This window comes from Patella vulgata, chromosome 3, assembly GCF_932274485.2.
Source record: "Patella vulgata chromosome 3, xgPatVulg1.2, whole genome shotgun sequence".
Taxonomy (NCBI): Eukaryota; Metazoa; Mollusca; class Gastropoda; family Patellidae; genus Patella; species Patella vulgata.
Genome location: NC_065881.2, coordinates 2,082,235 through 2,099,235, shown reverse-complemented (window position 1 = coordinate 2,099,235; position 17,001 = coordinate 2,082,235).

Sequence of the window (17,001 nt, the reverse complement as noted above, 5' to 3'; positions counted from 1 at the left end):
ACCATCATAACCTCTCACAGTATCCACATTAAAAACATCTTCAAACATATTCTGATGACAACTTACAACTTTACCAATCATATTCTGATGACAACTTACAATTTTACCAAGTTGATTAGTTAACAAAGTTTTATCTATCTCTGCTACTTGAAATGTTGAATATCTTACATCAGGTATATCCAATTTTCTACAACAACTTTCATCTTTCTCCTGTCTAACTTTAGGTATTCTTTGTAAAACTTGAACAACGGATGAATCTTCTAAAACATTCACTGAATATTTAACACTAGCTTTTAAATCTTCCGTTAGTCTTTTAATGTCCTCCATTAATTTCCTGAATTTGTATTCTTCCTCATCACTAGTTTTCTGCATTTCCTTTTTGATATTTTCTCCGATTTTACGAAATTCTGAGCAGATTTTCTCAACCTGCGCATCTACTTTGTCACATTCAGTTTTTGTGGAGTTTTTGACTTCAGTTAATTTGCTATTTAAATTATCATAATGTTTCTGAAAGTTAGTGATTTGTTTTTCTAATTCATCATTCATTGATTTTAAATCGTGTCTGATACTTTGTCTGACTTCATCCTCCTGTAAATCTAAAAATTTATGTCCATTATGATCGGCCACGAAACATTTCCAACAAACGGCTACGGTACAATCTTTACAATAGACTTTTACAGTCTCTTCTTCATGGCGCAGACAGAAATCTTTAGGATTTGTGATAGACGAAGCCGAAGCTTTTTCCTTTATTGTTTCGTTTGAAGTAGGCGCTTGATAGATTTGTGTTTCATCATATCGAGACACAACGTGGTCTTTACAAATTTTCATCTTATCATGCATGATTTTACATGATTTACATAAATATTGATCACAGTCTCGACAGAAATATTGACACGTATCTTCAGTACATACATCGCATTGAGGAATGTTAATTGGTTTAGGTTTAAATCGATCCAGACCTCCGTTAGTGAGATTTATATAGCTACGGCACAATGGGCATTGAAGCTGATCTTTAGTGGAGGTTTTGTTCACATAATCTTCTAAACAGATGAAACAAAAGGCGTGTTTACAATCGAGTACCACACGTTGTTGAAATTCGTTCAAACAAATACTACACACTTCCTTCTCTGGCATCTTGAATAACTGTGTGTTGCACTGGTTGTATAAAACACGAGTTGAAACCGGAAAAAAACTACAGAATAAAATAGTCAGGACAATATAATATTCGACATCGAGACGTCTAAATCATATAGAAAACCAGATCTGTCATCGTCTCGTACAGTTTATCTTCCTCGGACTGTGGACTGTACATACATAATCCTGCTACAGTATCTCAGTAACCTAATTTTTATAACGACCTTCGAAATAAATCGCTGTCACCCAGACTATATCGATTACTGATATTGTTGATATTGTTATCGCTACAACTGATATTGTTGATATTGTTATCGCTACAACTGATATTGCTATCGCTGCCTCGCTAGACCATATTAAAGGAGGCAATACGAACAATACTTATTGGCTACCTTAAATCAAAATTGGTGTTTTTATCTTATTGTAAAAAGATTGTTTTCTGATAATAATAATATAATAATAATAATCTTTATTTGTTATATACAAGTTTTACTTATAAGAACTGTTTATATTTGATTTCCAATCCCGTAGGTCCATGTCCCTAAATCTTAACTTCATACTCTTGCTATATAGTTTTACATTCCCGACTTCCCCCATACAACTGCATATCCACAGCTATATCGAATACTTTTTATATGGGTACACCATGGGATGATACTATACATGTATTATAGTTCAATCTGGAATCCCAAAAATCATTCACCGGAGACTAGGTGGTTCTCCCAAATACCTCGAGATTGTATAAGATTTTAACACATTTAACACAGTATTTATGTAGCCTATTGTCTGACATGCTTACTAGCTTTAAGAACTATTTTATAGGTTTCATCATATACAGTATACATAACTCGTTTCTGATATCTAATATTTAAGACAAAATGAAAATTTTAAAACTGGCACATGAGTACCATTTGTAATGAAGCGACTCGATGAACAGGGCTAAACACGAGAGAGATGCTGTTTAACGTCCACTCGACAAACACTAGGTCATTTCGGGACTAACATATGGTTTAATTTCTATTTCAATATTGAGAGGGGAGAGAGAGAGAGAGAGAGGGAGAGAGAGTAACGTCCACTATACACAAACTAGGTCATTTCCGGACTAACACATGGTTCAATTTTATTACAATTTCATTCTCTCTCTCTCCCCCCCTCTCTCTCTCTCTGATGTAAAACCGCCTCGTTACATCAATGGTCTATCTTTGTTTGAGAAACACTAGACTTTGTAAACGAGACACAGTTTTACTTTAAGTTTTAAATTAATATTCTAAATTTTGTTATCGTTTGAATTCATTTTAGTCATTGTTTTGAATTCATTTTAGTCATTGTTTTGAATTCATTTTAATTATTTTGAATCATTTTTTTTCTAGATACTCATGTATTATTTTGCTAGTCTGTGATATTGGTTGTCATTATCATTTTCAGTGATGTTGGTTGAGACAGTTTTGGAGGGATTTTCCGGCGTAGTGCAGAACAGAGGGCCTGACAAAGGACAACATGTAATGGTTGGGATGGGATGAAAGCAGATGTCGAGTGTACATATTGGTAGTAGTTCGCATCGCCGCTGCCAGGACAAACATGTCCTCCTAGCACACACTATGACGTATGCACACTCTATGACGTATAACCGTCCATCTTCATTACCCCAGTCAAAGCAGCAAAGAGGACGTTAAACATCATTTCAGTTGATTTCATTTTTATCGACCTGTAGTCAATCTGATTAAAACACAGACCCGATTTCGTTTCGTTTTTAATAGTTCAAAATTTCGTTTTATTTGTCTGTACTATACTGGGATCTCGAAGTGTTGTTACATAACCCGCGTTCTGAGGGATTAGCCAATGAAACCATCTGTTACGGCGACGGTGACTTCTGGGCGTGCGATACACGGAACTGTGTGTAAACGACTAGAAACGTCAACAATGATTCATTAATCAATCTCTGACGTCATAGGTCAAAAGCCGCTCGGATGTCCCCTGACGCGACCTTCCACTACAACCGCTCAGACCTTAATGTACGAGAGGCCACCGAGAGTATAAAAAAATGAAACGAAATATAGATCAGATTGTAAAAACCGAGGCTACACGAGGCACGTTCTCGAACCCTACCACTTTAACAACTGGGCCACTGCAGTGACCCCCAACTCGGGTTATACAGCTTGCGGTGTAATTTCAGCAATAGAAAGCAATTTCGAAGCAGGTGCTCCCCTAAATAATAGTTTCGTAATGTTGTGGAAGAATATTTATACCTCGTGAAACCTTCTGTACACATCCTCGAAATAAATATCCTTGATCTATTTAAAGTCTCGATACGTCATTTACATTTTGGCTAAAATATCAAATGTCCCTCGGCTTAATACATGCTAAATATATATTCAGATTGGGGGGTTGGATGGCTGAATGGTTCGCGTGCGCGCGCTGTATCATAAAGTCTGTCATTGAGTCGACTGGCGTGGTTTCAAATCCCCGGTTGTACGTGGCAAGGAGTAGGGTCGCCTGTCCAGCCTCGTGGGTTTTCTCCGGGTCCTCCGGTTTCCTCCCACTGCTAAAGACCCCTACGCGCAAGCGAATTGTGTAAATAAAAGTAAACCATATGTTAGTCCCGAAATGACCTAGTTTGTGTCGAGTGGACGTTAAACCCCATTTCTCTCTATATATATATTCAGATTGATTATTTAACATTTAATGACGAAATCAAAATAACAACTAGATAATCCCCGGTATGGATTTATTGGGGCATAAAGCAGGCCCATCAGATTTATCTGCACCCGATAAAATATGGCAGCGTCATATAACGCTCGGGCTTCATATATCGATGAAATATGGCAGCGTCATATTACGCTCGGGCTTCATATATCGATGAAATATGGCAGCGTCATATTACGCTCGGGCTTCATATCGATGAAATATGGCAGCGTCATATTGCGCTCAGGCTTCATATATCGATAAAATATGGCAGCGTCATATTACGCTCGGGCTTCATATCGATGAAATTGAACCGTTTTTGGACTGATATTCCTTTTAGGTATTAACCTTCAACAATATTACAAGACATTCCTATATGGCAGCGTCATATTACGCTCGGGCTTCATATATCGATGAAATATGGCAGCGTCATATTACGCTCGGGCTTCATATCGATGAAATATGGCAGCGTCATATTGCGCTCAGGCTTCATATATCGATAAAATATGGCAGCGTCATATTACGCTCGGGCTTCATATCGATGAAATTGAACCGTTTTTGGACTGATATTCCTTTTAGGTATTAACCTTCAACAATATTACAAGACATTCCTATATGGCAGCGTCATATTACGCTCGGGCTTCATATATCGATGAAATATGGCAGCGTCATATTACGCTCGGGCTTCATATATCGATGAAATATGTCAGCGTCATATTACGCTCGGGCTTCATATCGATGAAATATGGCAGCGTCATGTTACGCTCGGGCTTCATATATCGATGAAATATGGCAGCGTCATATTACGCTCGGGCTTCATATATCGATAAAATATGGCAGCGTCATATTACGCTCGGGCTTCATATATCGATAAAATATGGCAGGGTCATATTACGCTCGGGCTTCATATCGATGAAATTGAACCATTTTTGGACTGATATTCCTTTTAGGTATTAACCTTCAACAATATTACAAGACATTCCTATACGACTATATGGTGCATATAGCCTTTAATAAACTGTTGATTTTCAGCATAATAAAAAAAATCAATTGCATTTAATTGAAGAGTATGATACGTCCACTGTAACATGGCGAAGATATAAGTTGAATTTATTCCGGTATATTGTTTGACAATAAATCAAAATGTGTCGATATTAAATGTTTTTTTTTTGTTGATGAACTGTTTATCGATTTCGATACGAATGATAAACCATTTAAATCGTAAACAAGCTTATCAAAATACAGCAAAATGATAACCTGGATGTAGTGTTTATCAATATTTCAGATTGAGGAGATCTTTGGTCGTTGTGTATGTGTAGGGGAGGTGGGGTATGGGTGTCAAGCAGACTAAGGAGGAGATCCGACCAGTTGGGGAGGCAATCAGGTCGATTGGGGAGATCATGTTAGTTCGGGAGGAGATCAGGTGGGTTGTCGAGAAGATCAAGTCGATTGGACAGATCAGGTTATTTGAAGAGTAGAGTCGTTTGGGTAGAACATGTTAGTTCGGGAGGAGGTCAGGTCGGTTGTCGAGAAGACCAGGTTAGTTGGGGAGAAGACCAGGTAACTATCAACAGTCATCTCGTAATAAATACATACACGCGTCCGCCCTATATCTTAACTAACAAAAGAAGAACGGAATATACAATGGTGTTTGACATCCTACTGTATTGCATTGACCGGGCTAATGTAGAAGGACATATGCCATACATAGCGCCATGATGATAATTCTGCCCAGCCAGCAACGATACGGTCTACTCTGATATCGGGTTCCAAATGTCAAGAGTTCTTTTACATGCATGCCAATTTATAAACGAGATCTAAGTTTTTCTTTTTCTTCCCCTCCGAACGTCTAGACAGGATGACAGGGGAAACCATGACGGAAATCCCGATGAACATTCTCGGCCAACGCAGGGATCGAACACGGGACCGTCAGATTAGCGAGCCATCGTAGCTCCAGAAGAGAAGAAACTTGTGAAGTTAATATTTTTCCCCCGTTTTAATTTCGGCAGTTTACTTAAGATTAAAATAAGTTAGGCGGCGGATGTAGTGAGAGAGAGAGAGAAATGGGGTTTAACGTCCACTCGACACAAACTAGGTCATTTCGGGACTAACATATGGTTTAATTTTATTTCAATAATTCGCTTGCGCGTAGGGGTCTTTAGCAGTGGGGGGGAACCGGAGGACCCGGAGAAAACCCACGAGGTTGGACAGGCGACCCTACTCCTTGTCACATACAACCGGGGATTCGAAACCTCGCCAGTCGACTCAATGACAGACTTCATGATACAGCGCGCGCACGCTAACCATTCAGCCATCCAACCCCCCCCCCCCCCCCGGCGGATGTAGTACTATCAAACTACACATCTTAGTTTTTGGCCTGATCGTCTAATACGGGTTGGTTGGCTCTGGACTGCTACTGCTGTATCTCTCTTCTTAAGGACTTCGCCATTGTGTTTTCCCACATACCGACTCAAATAAGTAACAGGAACAACGATAGTGTTTTTGCTAAACATTTTATGTCACAACAGTTACACAGTAGTCTACATTACACTACTTAAAGTTAACATCTCTTTCTCTCCAACCCCAGTCCTGTAAAAATCTAGCCAGCATGGCTAGACCCAGGAAAACATACGATCTCTCCCCATTATTCTAGTCCCACTCCCTTATAGGTGTATATTCTTTTGTCTCTGTTAATTACGTAATCAACTGATAACAGCTAAATTCCAAATATGGAATGGACATTCACCCCAAACCTGTATATCGACAGGGATTGTTTCCTAATTTAGTCAACAAATGTGATATATGTTTTATAACAAAGAAAAATGTAAACGACCAACATTTTCATTAATCTATAGCTTAGTTAACATATCAAAATAACCAGCATATACTTTCTATATTTGTGGTTATGAAGTTAGAATCAATAATATTGTTCCAGTCATCATATTTCCACATTCTTGACTGTAGGCCACATGTCTTGTTATTGTCACAATATTCATAAACATTTTTAATTTGCGTTTCAGAATTAACTTATACCATAGCTAATATTTTGCCAATGGAGAATAATTAATCAAAACTCTAATATTATTTTACAAAGATGTTTCAAAGCTCAAATTCTTTCCCTCCATATTACTACACGGATTTGAACTAAATAAACTGTCGTGTTGCTATCTGTGCACACCTCTTTAAAAAAATTTAAGGGGTACCACAAGTCATGGCAGAATTCGCCGAGATCCATGTAAGTCGTATCGCATGGCTGAACTCTCTTCTTAAAATAATTTAACCCAGATTAAACTAACTTTCTAATTTCTAACAAAAATAATATCATAATCCGTGTTCGTATTATTCACCCTACAGTACCGGATCTAGAGAGCACAAAGTGGGTCAAATGTCCGTGGTCTCCCACATTTGCGAGTGGGAAGATGTGTTTGGGGGAGAGGGTGGAGGTGCACGCATTTTGGGTTGAGTAAAAGCTCAAAAGATCAATTGGATGATCGAGAGATTCTAATTTAGATTTGACAACATGAAGGGCATTTTCCGGACCCTCATTTGGTCCACAATCGGTTGTCCATTTTACAGTAAAACTCCCTCCGGTGGTAGATCAGGAAATGTTCCTAAAGCAATGATCTCGGGTTTTACAACATCTAGCGGAACCATGCCTTCTGTTGAAGATTCTCCACCCCTGTACACACGCTGTTCTGTATTGCACCGACCGGGATAATGAAGACGGACATACGCCGTACATTGTACTATGAGAGGAGTTTTGCCCGGACAGCGACGCTACGGTCTACTTTTATATCGTACTCCAAATTGCAAGAGTTCTTTTACATGCCGATGTGTACACGAGACCTAAGTTTTTTGACCCATCCGAAGGCGAACAACGGGAGTAAAGCCTGTTAATCCCGAAACCTCAAGGCTAGTGAGCCAGTGTATTTATCACGTATCGAATGTGGTGCCCCATTTCTGAAGAAATTGCGCTCGGACCAACAGCGCCTTATGCTAGGTTCTCACTGCCATGTGATGCGTTACATAGGATTGCTCCTAATGACTCTGTTACGTTCAGATACGATCGGATACGTTTCGATATGGTTAACCAGGTGGCTACGCCTCACCTCAATATATGATTAGACATGATAGGATCACAAAGATTACGCCACGATTAAAACCAAGATTTCAATCGTAGCACGGGTCATGATAGTCGAAACCTAGCATTACCACCGATCACGATGTAACAAAGGCTGTTTTAAGTCCAGCTTCATTGGGTTCAATTTTCACCGTTAAGCCCGCCGTGGCCCCTAGATCTATTCACTTGATTTGATGTTTGTTGTTTCTTTCTTGCAATGCAATGTCTATAGTAGTTTGTCTTGCCCGTAGGTTTATCATGAGTGTATAGTGATGTTCGCCTGTACTTACTATTCAGGTGTTTGAGTACGAAGTTGCTACATGTTGCTCCATAAGTAATGTTTTATTATACAGCTGCAGGGGATATAAGTAATGTTTTATTATACAGCTGCAGGGGATATAATTAATGTTTTATTATACAGCTTCAGGGGATATAATTAATGTTTTATTATACAGCTGCAGGGGATATAATTAATGTTTTATTATACAGCTGCAGGGGATATAATTCATGTCTATATATTTAATCTCATATTATGAGTTTCTATGCTTTTTGTGAATATTAGATTGGTTAGACGAAAGCTATGATTGAAGCCTCTAGCAATGTACAGCCCAAACCGATACAGGTAGCGATAACCCTAATAACAACAATACTGTACCTGGCAACACGTCCTTCTTTTTTGGCAGGCACGTTGACTCAGTGAGTAAGAAGTCCAATGATCCCTCTTTGACAATGGTGTAGCACCTAGGGTCTGGCAAGGGATAACCTTTAGTCTTTTGGGTGGAACGAAAAACCGAGGTTCAATTTAAATATTGGCGTGAACCTCTGATAGCTCGAATTCCCTATAAGAGTAGGCCGTATAGCGGGGGTCACGGTGGCTAAGTGTGTAAGACGCTGGCTCGCTAGCCTGGAGATCGGGTGTTCGATCCATGCATTGGCCGAGAAAGTCCATCCATATTTTCCGGCATGATTCCCTCTTGTCAGTGATGCAGGACGGAGGTGCCTGTCTATACGTTCGGATGGGGCACAAACCGAGGTCCCGTGAACACATTGGCGTGCACGTAAACGATCCCTTGACAGTTGAAATTCGATATAAGAGTAGTGCCGCTGCCCAAGCAATATTTCCCTCATAGCACTTTGTATGGCTTATGTCTGACTTCATTAGCCCAGATCGTAGCAGAATAGTAGGACGTTAAAACCTCTTTTCATTTCATGTCATTTCATTTCCACCGTATAGCGTATGTCCATCTTCAGAGCTGAACAGTAGGGCGTTAAACCCCATTTTATGCCACCCTCGATATTCTCAGTGGTCTCATTCCACCCCACACCACTAACCCTTGCGTCCATCCAATGGCGGGGGGAACACGTATTCAAATTATCTGCCCTTGGTGACTGTGTTATTTTTATTGACCAATAAAAAAATCGTTAAATGAAAAGGAAGTTGGTGAAGGGAAGTAGAGTTATGTCGAAAATGGAACATTTCTTGAACCGCACCCCTCCTCCAAACTTCAACAAAATGTTAATTACGCCATTTATTAGACAGAAAATAAGGGTCGGGGGGGGGGGATGCGTAGGCATGCCCAGATGGCCCGACGCAACAGCTTAAATGCGGAAGTACTAGCATCTGTTTTGGCTCTAGAATTCCCCCTTGTCAAGTGTGGGGTCGAAACAAAGGCGCCTGACTCAATGACAGAACTTATAATATGAAACGCCCCCCCCCCCCCAAAAAAAAAACAAACAAAAAAAAACCAAACAATTTTGAGTATCGATTTCTAAATATTTTTTTAAAAGAGGATTACCCTAGCGCCTCCATTTCATTCAATTTTTTGTATCTTTTAATAAATTATCCCATTATTCCCCCTCGACGTCATATGCCTAGAATCAGGTAAAATATGCATCAGATATGACAGACAACAGCTGCGCTAAACGAAAGGTGTATATAATTATATATATTAACAGAGGAATATATAATCGTGAAGCAAACAAAGCGGAACGACTCAATTATCACCAAAAATATATTAAAGTTGTATCATATTTTTTAGTTAAACGTGCAGATGTCGCTTTGATTTGGTGTAGCCTGCGGGGTGTAGTTGGCTCTTGGAAAAGTAGGACGTTAAACCTCATCACCGGCGGCAGAGTGTGTACTTTCGGCAGAGTCACATCGACTGAATATCTTGATGTCCTTAAAACCCAGTCATATTCAGTGAACGTCTCTAAATTTATGTTTAAGATATGAATATTGACCGTATAGAGATTTTTTACTCTAACTCAATATTTTCCATAATATTCGAAGTTAAAAACAAGAATTAGAATTCAGTATTGATCAATTTCAATCAATATTGATGTTATCCTGCCGTGAAACTATATAGGGTACTAATATCCAATATTTAAGACACTATTAACATTTTATAATCCGTATACGAGTGCCATTTTGTAATGAACAAATAAATATCCTACAACACAATGTGGAAGTACTTAGTAAAGGCCGATTCACAAATGACACAATAATAATTTTAAAAAAACCGTGCATATATATATATATGCCTATTATGTCTCCAACAGGTTTTGAAAATCTTGGAAATTACTCTTTTAAATGACATAATATATCATTTATATCTATCGTGAATTTTTTTTCTGTTGTTTTTTTCTTATAAATAATATTGATTTTGATGATAACGAAACGGTTGCTGTTGGGTAAATTAACAATATAAATAAATATATCCCAAACACTCGAAATATACACATCGATTACACCCTATCTGAATATTAATAGACGGATTTTCACCAATCAAAAGTTGTGTTTTCGTGTCATCTTCTTACGCACCAGATTTTTTTGTCTTCTGATATAAATGGTTTAAATTTTAAATCGGACCAGTGCGCGATAAATAACCACGGATATAGCGCACACATTGACCCGGGATTTAACGCACACATCAAAGGTACGTAAATTTTAATGTTATTTTAATTCATTAAAGGAAAATTAGTTGATTATGGTCTTGGTAAGTTAATTAATGTCTAATTGATAATTAAGCATTTCTATACCAGTTAAGGGCTAAAGAAACACCTGCAATAGGCAGATTTAGTTCTTGCAAAATGCATGTTTCAAGAGCATTGCATGTTTTTCTTTTGGTTTGGTTCCCAATGTTTTATAAATTATTAATTATACATTTATTCATATGACAAACCTATAATTAACTCTCTAGACAAATAAACTTGGTGTATTCCCACGACGGCGCCGTTACAGAGCGTGACCAAAATCAATCCTTCCCCCGAAGGCGCAGATATGGACTTGTCGGCTTTTATTTGAAGAGAGGCATGTTGTTATTAGGACCCAATTAACGGTGTTAATTTTATTCACCAATTGACAACAAATGATCGAAAATCACCATATCATCCAAGTATTTAATAGGAATCTTAATCACCAAGAGACATAAATTTGCCCAAATCCAAAGCCAGCTCTAGGAATTAAAAAGTACGAGATTTGAATATTCAACGATAAAATGGACAATCGAGGCTAACTCTTGACCATCAAGTACCGTTGCTACGATAATAAACTATCTACGCTATATGTAGTAATATCGGACTTCCTTGTTGTTTCATTGAGTCAGCTGGCGTGGTTTCGATTCCCCGGTTGTACGTGACAAGGAGTAGGGTCGCCTGTTCAACCTCGTTGGTTTTCTCCGGGTCCTCCGGTTTCCTGCCACTGCTAAAGACCCCTACGCGCAAGCAAATTATTGAAATAAAATTTAACAATGTGTGATGGATATGTTTACAATGGTAAGGATTTTACAAAAAAATATCATTGTTTTTTATATATAAATATATCATTTACTTTCATTAGTCCGTGGGATTTGACTCAATAGAATGTGTGAACCAAATATTTAATTCAAGATACAATATGATCGCAAGGACCATAGTATTACATATATCTTCAAACAGTGCTCAGAATAGAGTTATATGACTGAAATTGTCAATATATTTATTTTTGAATAATTATACATGTAGCAAAAATATATTGTTAAACATACATTATGCAAGAGCTAAATCTACCTATTTATGCCTGAAATGTTATCTAAACTATTAATTAGACATTAATTAACTTATCCAGACCACACTCAACTCTTGATGGCATCGCCAGTCTCCGATATTTAGTAGATTTATATACCTTTGACGACGGATGATTTAACGTAAAATGGATAAACGAGACTTTTGTTTAATATCGTACCGACGGTAGTAATGACATTCGATGCTATGCTAAAATTGAATCAATAATATCTCGGTTCAGGGAGAAACAATTTGACTGAAATTTGCAGCATATCCTGTTTTTTTTATCTATTTGTTTAACTATTATAAGCAGAATTGTCAGCTCTTTATCTAATCCTGAATAAGACCCCTTAAATGGAAACTTGGACGAGCGAAGTGTAACGTCTCATTCCGGCAATACGTAATTTGACATTTTTTTTTTTTCAAAAAAAAGGACTCTTGCAAGTTTTTAAAGAGAGAGAGAGAGAGAGAGAGAAATGAGGTTTAACGTCCACTCGACACTAGGTCATTTCGACACTAACACATGGTTCAATTTTATTTCAACAATTCGCTTGCGCGTAAGGGTCTTTAGCAGTGGGAGGAAACCGGAGGACCCGGAGAAAACCCACGAGGTTGGACAGGCGACCCGACTCCTTGTCACGTACAACCGGGGAATCGAAACCCCGACAGTTGATTCAATGACAGACGGTATGATACAGCGCAGCGGACACGTGCTAACCATTCGGCGATCCAACCCCCCAAGGTTTTTTTAAAAAAAGACTCGTGCAAGTTAAGTTGGCGTGAAGTTGTCTTACATTCATGTTGACCATCATGATATATGTGTACTTAGTTTTTCTGTGCCACCCGATATAAGTTCTTTTCTAGCATCTTTATAGCCTCTTTGGCATATTCCGGGTTCGATGCTGGTGGTGGCCGGGAGGGTTCACCGGGATTTTCCGATGTCTTCCCCCTTGTCAGTGGCGCAGGACCTGACCAGGAATAGTGTCTAGTCATTCGGATGAGATCAAACACCAAGGTCCCGTACACAAATTAGTGTGCACGTAGAAGATCCCTTGGTAGTTGGGATTAAAATAAAAGTAGGCAAAATTGATTTGAAGCGATAACCGTAGCAAAACAAAGCATTGGTGAATTGAGAAGTGACGCAAATAGTCAAAAGACGAGGATTCGCCATGACACATTGACATAGGGATGACGTAGCTGCGGGTTAATTAGCTCACAATATTAACCTTTTTCCTTCGGTAATTCAAATTCTAAATCATATTTGTACATATAAGAAAAATAAATAAAGGTGTTTGAGGTATATCTGGATTTCATATTTCATATTTAGTGTAAATGGGTATATAAAATAACTATAAAAGGCGCCATTCTGTCTAGACCAGAACATTGTCTGCGATATCACCTCGGTGGCAGCGGGCGTTAAATAAAGCCATTTCACACACACCAGATACCAGAACCTAGGTCGAACAGGCGGCGGGCCCTAGCGCCCGGCTGATAGTCAAACCTAAATTTACCTACCACACCTAAGACCGTAGTATTTATGGCAAACTGGCCGGGCTTTGCTTTTCTTACACCTGGAGCCTCCCCCTTGGATGAAATATTCCTTGGGCGCTTCCTTGCAAAGACAATGTGTCTTATCCAAATAAGCTGGATCAAGCCTATTTTGTGGCTTCCACTGACAATTTTCTTAGGTAACGCTTATCTACCCTTGGTGGAAGTGGACGTAAAACTCCGCGAACGAATGAACGAACCGAACCAGTTTCAATTACTACGTCTTATTATTCACGCACCATTGAGCCAATGACCAAAGCCGTGTTATGTGATGGGACATCACACGTAGAATGCATTTGATCTTAATATTAGGTAAAGGATTAGGCTGCAGAAGGTTGAACAAGAGTATAAAATAATCAGGATGAAATTATAATACAAAAGATGATAGCACCAACAGCGGGATTCGAGATATAATAACACATAATAAAATAATAATAATAATAATAACTAGAACTGCGAAGCAGTAATGACGGGTTTCACCGGTGCCACGTTACCCTTGAACTTATGTCACTTCCGGTACCAATGAAACCGTTAAACAGGTTTCCACATAAGCATTGCACACATGAAATAAAATGGACGCAGAAACAACCAAATCCAGCAATCAATTCATTTGCTACATGTCAGTGATCCTGTCAAAATTACATTACTTCCGGTGATAATGAAAATGTTAAATTGGTTTATGAAATCAGAAATAGCATCATCACATGTTGAAAATTTTATGTAAATCCTATAATAATTGCCACCTTTATAGACCAAAAACCTTGAAAAATGACTTGTAGAAAATCGCCTATTTCTCTGCAACCGTACAAGTTAGAAACCATTTTGAGGTATCTGTATGATCGAATGAGTTCATTCTATTTGTTGATTGGAATCAAATATCATAATTTTAAAAACATTACAAATCTGATTCATTTGAATAAAATATCTGTTTTGAAGGCTAAAAATACAGTTTTTGCCAAAATGACGTTACTTCCGGTGATAATGAAAATCTTAAATTACTTGTATGATATCGTAAATGGCATTATGTATCACACAGTGAAAATTTCATGAAAATCGAATAATAATTGACACTTTTTTTGACAAAAAAACCTTAAAAAGTGACCTGTTGAAAATTGCCTATTTCTCCGCAACTGAACAAGTTAGAAACCATTTTGTGATATCTATATGATCGTAAGGGTTTATTGTATTAGTTGATTTGAATCAAATATCAAAATTTTAAACAAATAACAAATATGACTCATTTGAATAAATTACTGGTTTCGAAGGCTATAAATACAATTTTTGCCCAAATTACGTCATTTCCGGTGATATTGAAAATGTTAAATTGGTTTGACCTAGTTAAAATTGACATTACACATCAAATGGTGTCACTTTTATGAAAATCGAATAATAATTGACTCTTTTACAGGCAAACTAGCGTAAAAAGTGACTCATGCAAAATTGCCCATTTCTCGGCAACTGCGCATATTACAAATTAATTTTCACATACATTCTCTCCGTATAGATTATTGCTACGAGTTTATGAAAGTTACGAAGTAATATTTTAAAATATGAAAACGCTGAATGGGTTGTAAATAGCTTAATTTTACACCTTTTTTCACCTTTTAATCGAAATAGCCCGAAAACGGAATCGAAATTAAAAAAAATGGTCCCAACATTTTGTGCGCCTTTAAAGGGCGCACAATTTCAGTTATACCAGATTTGAAAAAAATAATATTTGCTTTCGAAAAATGGTACCTAACTGTCAAAATTGTAGTTTTTTGTCAATTTACGCCACTTCCGGTGCCGACAGATAACACTATTGGTAACAAAAAAAATGACAATTGAGACAACGGGGCATATGAACTTTGTTTTATACAAATCGAACAATAAATAATTAATCTAGGACTGAAAAACTGAATTAGCCAATGGGGGCCAAGGAAAATTACCGAGATAAAAAATTTTCACATTTTTGCCCAAGTCAGAGGACTCGTTATATTTGTGTAAAACACGATTAAAAAATATTCATAAATAAAAAAGTTTTTTGTAAAAATTTAAATTTTCTAAATTTAGCGCCTAATATCTGCGAAGATTTGCCGAAAATCAAAAATCAAAAGTAGCGTAGCTATGTGCCCCGTCTCCGGCTATGCCAAAATGCATCCAAAGTTAAAATCCAATGATTATTGTTAAAATTACTGCAATATTTCTAAAAACGATAGCTTCGGTGATTTCGGACATTTCGCATTGTCGCAGAACGTTCAAAATAGCTTTATCCTCTAAGTCACACCCACTTTTCCGATAAAACCGAAGAAATCGTAACGATCCGACAATCAGTTGCTGAGATCTACTCAAAACAAAAGAAGAACTAGAACTGCGATGCAGTAATGACGGGTTTCACCGGTGCCACTTTACCCTGAACATGTTACTTCCCGTACCAATGAAACCATTAAACAGGTTTCCACATAAGCATTGCACACATCAAATAAAATGGACGCCGAATCAACAAAATCCAGCAATATCAATTCATTTTATACATTTGTTACATGTAAGTGTACTGTACTTCCGGTGATAATGAAAATGTTCAATTACTTTTATGAAATCAGAAATGACATAGGGCATCACATGGTGAAAATTGTATGTAAATCGAATAACAATTGCCACTTTTATAGACCAAAAACCTTGAAAAGTGACTTGTAGAAAATCGCCTATTTCTCTGCAACCGTACAAGTTAGAAACCATTTTCTGGTATCTGTATGATCGTATGGGTTCAATCTATTTGCTGATTGGAATCAAATATCATAATTTTAAAAACAATACAAATAAGACTCATTTGAAAAAAATATCTGTTTTGAAGGCTAAAAATACAGTTTTTGCCAAAATGACGTTACTTCCGGTGATAATGAAAATGTTAAATTAGTTCTATGAAATCATAAATGACACAAGATATCATATGGTGAAAATTTTATGAAAATCGAATAATAACTGACACTTTTATAGACCAAAAACCTTGAAAAGTGACTTAAGGAAAATCGCCCATTTCTCTGCAACCGTACAAGTTAGAAACCATTTTGTGGTATCTGTATGATCGTATGGGTTCAATCTATTTGATCAATAGAATCAAATATCATAATTTGAAAAAAATAACAAATACGAATCATTTGAATAAAATATTGTTTTTTGAAGGCTAAAATTTAAGTTTTGAGCAAATGACGTCATTTCCGGTGGCAGCGCAAGGGGTAAAATGGTTTGACATAGTCCACTATGGCATTAGGCATCCAATGGCGAAAGAAAATTGAAAATCGAATAATAATTGATTCTTTTACAGCCAAAATTACGTGAAAAGTGACTCATGCAAAATTGCCTATTTCTCGGCAACTGCTTATATTACAAACTAATTTTCACATACATTCTCTTCGTATGGATTATAGCTACAAGTTTATAAAAGTTACGTAAAAATATTTTAAAATCTGAAAAGCCTGAATGAGTTGTAAATAGGT